Source organism: Diadema setosum, chromosome 19 (genome assembly GCF_964275005.1).
Source record: "Diadema setosum chromosome 19, eeDiaSeto1, whole genome shotgun sequence".
NCBI lineage: Eukaryota > Metazoa > Echinodermata > Echinoidea > Diadematoida > Diadematidae > Diadema > Diadema setosum.
Window position 1 is genome coordinate 35,381,139 of NC_092703.1, and position 6,703 is coordinate 35,387,841.

A 6,703-nucleotide genomic window follows, 5' to 3' on the forward strand; every position below is an offset into this window, starting at 1 on the left:
TCCCCATATTTTGCACACGTAAAGACCGTGTTACAAGGATCATTTCACAAAATAACCACTTTTTGCTCAGATGACATCTTGTCTGTGCAGATCGGGGTCAAAGGTCATATGTACTTCTTTCTTTATCTTCGTTATGACGTGTTACCTCTATGGGAGGGAATTTTTCTAGATGATTGACATGATTACCCTTCGGTGAATTTCTCCCAGATTTTAATATGTTGTAGCTGAGACTTTGCGCTATCGTACGTGTTCCCTTTGTTTTTTATATGGTGTCGGGATCACGTCCAAAAACGTGGTTGAAATTAAAGGTTATGACTTATCTTCGATGTATTTTCATATTTCTTTCTTTTTCCAATTTTCTTTGCAATAACTCAAGAAAAATAGCCCCTATCAACCCCATATTTTGCACATGTTTAGTTAATGTTACGTACATTATTCCATAAAATAACAACTACTTGATCAGACGCCATCTTGGGTATGTTAATTAGGGTCAAAGGTCATAAATGTTTCATCCTGTATCTTGGTGAATACATGTCTTACCTTTCCAATATTTTGCACACGCAAAGACCATGTTACAAGAATCATTTCACAAAATAACCACTTTTTGCTCAGATGCCATCTTGGGGGTGCAAAGTGGGGTCAAAGGTCAAATATACTTCATTCTGCATCTTTGATAGTGTATACGGAATTCGGTACCCAAGATGGCAGGTCTGACTCCCTTTTCAAAATGAGAATCCAAACATCACACGACCAATGTCCCTAATCTCAGGTGAAAACTCGAATCATTGATTTAAAAAAAAATCGGATCACCTAATTTGTCAGTCTTGAAAAATTCCGGGTCTAGTTATCATTATTATTATCATTATTATTATCATCATCATCATATTTTTGTTTCTGTTTTTTGGTGTTTTTTTTTTTTTTTTTTTTTTTTTTTTTTGCTCTCTGATGTAAAATGTTTGTCGTGAAGTGACGTTCTTCGTGATTCATAAACGTTTTAGGTCCATGAGGATCACAGCTATAAAGGAAGGTTAGCTATAGGACTGTTTAAAGGACTTCGGGCCTTTAAAGGTACAGTTTATCATTGGGAGCAATGATTTGAAAATATTCAAGATATCATATATGCATATGTGTAGGTCAGTTAATGTATCATAAAACATCCTACCATGTAAAAATTTTGCATTAAAGCCTAAGATATAAGGAGATATCACTATTTCCATCACTAAATCATAACTGTGGACGGTTTAGTCTAGAAAGTTTTATCATAACTATTGTTCACATTTTGTATATTCATCAATACTCAATATTGATTATACTGTTTCAAATTTTTACATTGGTTGTTTCCATCCCTAACGCACATAAAAAGAACTATTTTAGAGTTGTTTGTTGTTGTTTTAAAGAAAGAAGAAAGAATGCACTAAGGGAGGTATTTTAAAGCACTAAAGCTGGATTTTTCTTTCATCTGCACCTGGCAAATAATGCCTTTAATCAGACTGAAAATAGCATAGGAGTTTTTGTTTAGTTTCTGGTTTTCAGTATGCCGAACAAAGCCCAGATTCTTACAAAAACTCGATTATCCGAAACTTGTGGATGGAACAATGGATGATTGTATGGCGTCATCACAGTGTTTTCACCAAGTGTTCCCCTATTAAAGATGGTCTCCATGTCTACAGAGTTACGCTATAAAAGTCACTCATGAATTTCACACATACCCTCTAAGAGAACTATTCCATTCCGACCATCCGACACTGTCATATGGGGTACGAAATGTATTCAATTTACTTGAAGCCGACTATAGTATCAAAGTTATTATTTTTTCCTATTTCAATCAAGTTGATTTGAGTTCCTAAGTATTGAATTTGTTTTACGTAACCGCTAAGGAAGCGCCAATTGAATGCTTTGTTAATACGTGTTATCAGAAGCCCCTTTGAAATAAAACCTCAGTTGGTTTCTAAAACTGTAGTTGGAATTTGCTTGTTCTTTTTTTTAATCATTAGTATTATGTTCCAAGTAATTGCAACTGTGTACTCTAGTCTCCTTTTCCAGTGATTTGTTTCCACTCGAGGGATACAAATGCTGCAATCGGATTTGTGGATTCTACAAATAAGAATATAGCGAACTTAGTGTTTGTGACATTGTGACCATCACTTCTTTTAATCGAAATCATCCGAGAGTGTGTGTTTTCTTATTCAGCAATAAATGGTATAAATGAATCCGTATTGAAATTTTGGTATTCATCATTTTCGTCATGCAAGATGGAAGAAATTCTCGTTTCGCTGGATAATGAGTGTCGTGGTTTTATTTTCAGTCCTTTGTACTCTCGAACGCTTGTCAGTGAGAACTTTCCCTCCCTCCCTCTCCCTCCTTCTCTCTCTCTCTCTCTATAAATAATTCCTATCTATCTATGTATCTGTCTGCCTTTACTTTGATATGCTCAATTATACAGAATGCTACATCCAATCAATTACGTCAGTTTTCATTGACAGAAACATTAAAATCTAAACTGAAAACTATAAGTCTTATTCGCTTCTCTCGATTGACAAGTTGAGAGAGGGTACCATTTGAGCATTAGTATAATGATGATACTTTAAAGAATACAATATGTGATGATACTTTAAAGAATACAATATATGATATATATATATATGTATAATCACAAAGGCAAAGGCTGCAGTCTCGATCTATGAAGAAGAAAAATTATAATTTGCAAATGTACCTGGCTTTCTTAAAGTATTTTTGGTCTTTTGACAGTGTCATTGTTATATAATATTATTTGAAATTCTGTTTTTGTGCTAGTTTATGTAAAAGACTGCATTGAAAGAAAAGAGTGCAAAGAAAAAAGATACGAACAATGTAATAACGCCTTTAAAATAAGCTAGAAGGTGAGAGATGTCTCATAGCAGGCGAATTATCCGGAAACATTCACTTCCTTCCTTTGTCATGCTGCTGTGATACCACAAGCACACCTGCTTTTCAAAACAGTGATTTGCAATACATCCTCTGCACTCCTTGAACGTTCATAGACAAAACTTGGTATATCTGATCATGTTTTGGAAATTTCAGCAAAAAAAGCTCACAATTCTTGAGTTTTCATTTCACTCATTTATCATCTATCGTTTGCACAAAATTCATTTTATCTATCTATACATAGAAATTAACTGTCAGAATGTCTACATCAGCATAAGCTCTTTTCATCATGATATTTTCATCAATAAAATCATTTTTTTTTAAAATAAAATCATCAATATTTTTAAAGCACTTCACCAGAAATCACAAAAAGCAGTTAGGGTAAATGGCCACCTAAAACAGATTGGTTCAAGATAATAGTGGAAGTAAGACAAGGATGTGTAATCTCACCACAACTATTTAACATCCTACTTGAACTTGTCATTCAGTACGCCCTCCACGACATCAAAATTGAAGCTAATATCCAAGGACAAGTCATCAACAACCTATGCTATGATGACATTGCTTTGACAGTAGAAAGTGAAGATCTCCAAACTCTTGTTGACAAGGTACATCTCAGCAGCTCCTCCTTAGGTCTGAAGATAAATATCAGGAAGACAGAGGTGCTATTCACAGTATCAGCAAAGAGCCCAAACAAAATAAACATCAGTATAGAAGGTAAAGAGATGACACTAGTGGAAAATTTCACCTACCTAGGTGGAATTATCAGTCAAGATGGATCCAACACTCTGAAAATCAAAAACAGGATTGAAAAAGCCATGGGGGCAGTCCAGAAAGTTCACACCATACGGAGCACAACAAACATTAAGTCATCAACACCGAATTATATAGGGTACTAATCCTCTCTATTATGTGGAGCAGAGACATGGACTCTTAGGAAAGAAGTTGAACTTGAACTTGAACTTTATTTGTTTCATTTAAAAAACATATCATTTGTACAATGACAAACTGAGAACAGGAAACGAGTACATGAACATGCAAACATAACATATAATAACTATAAATGAAACATGGAAACTACAAAAGACCGGGGTCTTGTCAGGGTAGTTCCCAACAGAAATAATAATAGGAACCAATATTGCTTTACGATCAAGACATAGGACAGGTAAAAATATTACAAAAAACAGACAAACATACACAAAAAAAAACATTATCATTAATTAAATAATAGTGTTTAGTCATATCAACCCCTAGAAAACAAAAACAATAAAATTATCTGTAATCATAGTGTATTTCATAATGACAACTCTAACTTTCTAACAAATGTCTTTTCAGATTTTTCTTAAAAATATTTGTAGTTGGAGAATTTATAACTGTATCTGGTGAAGAATTCCATAATGAGGGTCCAGTGTGTCTGAGTGTGTGCATTACATACATCTTATCTACCTTGAATAAATGATATTTATTACTAATTCGAGTATTATAACTACGAATTTGATCATTAGATTTAAACATACCAGAAATCATCTCAGGTAACAAGTTCTTTTTATGCTTGAACATATACATAAGAATATTAAACTTATTCAATTGATATATATTCAAAACATTCATTTTCAGAAACAGAGGCATTGACGGCGCTTTATAATGCGAGTTTGTACATAATCGAATTGCTCTTTTTTTGAAGGATAAAAGTGTCTTGTAAATTTGATTGATGAGTATTTTGCCCATACAGAAGATGAGAACCGCCTGATGGCTTTTGAAATGACATGCCTGCGGAAAATATGTGGCGTAACACGAATGGATAGAATAAGGAACACCACAATCAGGAACCAATTCAATGCAACAAGAGCGGTATAAAATAAAATCTCTCAATGAAGATGACGATATTTTGGACATCTAAAAAAATGCCGGTAGCACGCCTTCCTAAATTAGCAATGGAGGGAAGAATCTCTGGTAAGAGACCACAAGGAAGACCGCCCAAGAGATGGACAGACTGTCTAAAAACAGACTGTAGGAGCAAAAACATGCTCTCTAGGAGAAGCCAGCCATCTAGCCAGCAACCGCAAAGAATGGCAGGACATCATGAAGCGGATGCCACCACTCAACCCTTTGTTGGAGTGAAATGCATAGGTCAAGGTAACGTAGGTATGCATTCGACTAGACAACCGGGTCTATGTGCTTTTAATAAGGGTTTTAAATCCTCCAATCCTTCACATCGAGCTACTGCGCCATTGCATCACCACACCCCCCCCCCCCCCAAAAAAAAAAAAATTATAGGAAGATATTTAGGAAAGCTCCACCCCTGTCCTAAGTACGTTGTAAAGATGTAGCAAGCTGCAAACATCGTGATAGGTGCATTCACTGCACTGTGTTTATACAACTCTTCATTTAAGGCATGCAAATGGGATTCCCTACCTTTAAGGGGCGATCACACATCACCGGTTTAGATGGCGGTTCATGGCGGTTCTCAAACTGCCGTGAACCGTGTCCCAACGATGGCGGAAAGCACTTAAACGCGATGTGACTACGTTCTCAACACGTTTTGAACACGTCTCTAACACGGATTGGCGCGGTAGTAACACAGATCTCCCCGAAAGGTTGAGGAGTACATACCAAGCCCCTAAAGTTGGATGCAATCAGAGCCCTTTCACTCGTCTTCAATGGGTTACAACAAGGAGCGTATTGCTTTGTTAGGTAATGACAATGTAAAAGAAATTACGAAACGTGGTAACCCCCCGTGTATTTACAGATTGACATAAGTGATACAATAAGCAACTTATTGTCTTCAAGTTTCAATATGCTTTTTTTCTCTCTCTTTTAGCTTTTAATCTGTATCAACTGTCATTCAAAAGACATACATGGCAAAGCAGAATCCAACATAGTTTACAAAGTTTCCTGTTCGTTTGCAGGTTTATATGTCAAGTGATGTACAAGTACCTGCTTGTTTCAACACCTCTTTTTGTTCTCTTTCTTTATAAAGTTTTCACATATCTCCAAAAACAGTCAATAAAAAGACATACATATCAAAGAAGAATACAGTATAATCCACGAAGTTTCCTGTTTGTTTGCAGGTTCAAGTAATGTAATATCGGGGAAGTTCTGAGATACGAACATTTTTGGTTAATATTGCGCATTTTCGTCGTTACCCAGCGAATATCTTGCCATTACAGCGTTATTCCACACATTTCTTAAGCATACGTGTACATTTTGGGGTGAAAATTTTGCAGGCTTACCAGAACTATGTTTTGGCTTTAACAACTTACTTTGGACAGGGGTTGAGCTTTCCTAAATATCTTCCTAAATTTGTTTCCTAATTAAGTGCATTCTAGAATACCAACTCCAGTCAGAAATTTGCATAACCCCCCCCCCCCCCCCTCCCCCTAAGTTTTTTTTTTTTTTTTTCCTAAGTTTAGGAAAAAACTTAGGAACAGACTTAGGAAGAAACTTAGGAAGATTTCGGAATACCACTAGGAAAAAATCCTGACTTGAGAAGAAATTTCTTCCTAGGAAGGATCTCAGCAATACCACCCCAAGTCCGACACTAGGCAAACTATAAAACCCACTATATAGGCAAAAAAAAAAAAGACATCACGAGGCTTGGTGTGTCGATCTCATAATTATGGGCCTATGGTCGAACTCGTGCGCATTGCTAGCTTACTTAGTGTCAGCCTAGTCTCAATGTCAAACTCGTGGGCTGTATATCACTCGTGGCTCTCAGTCTCGTAGGATAACGACGATTGGATGCCTAAAAGAGGCACCTAAGTCATCCCCAACCTGAAGAATCTAACAATTCACCGTG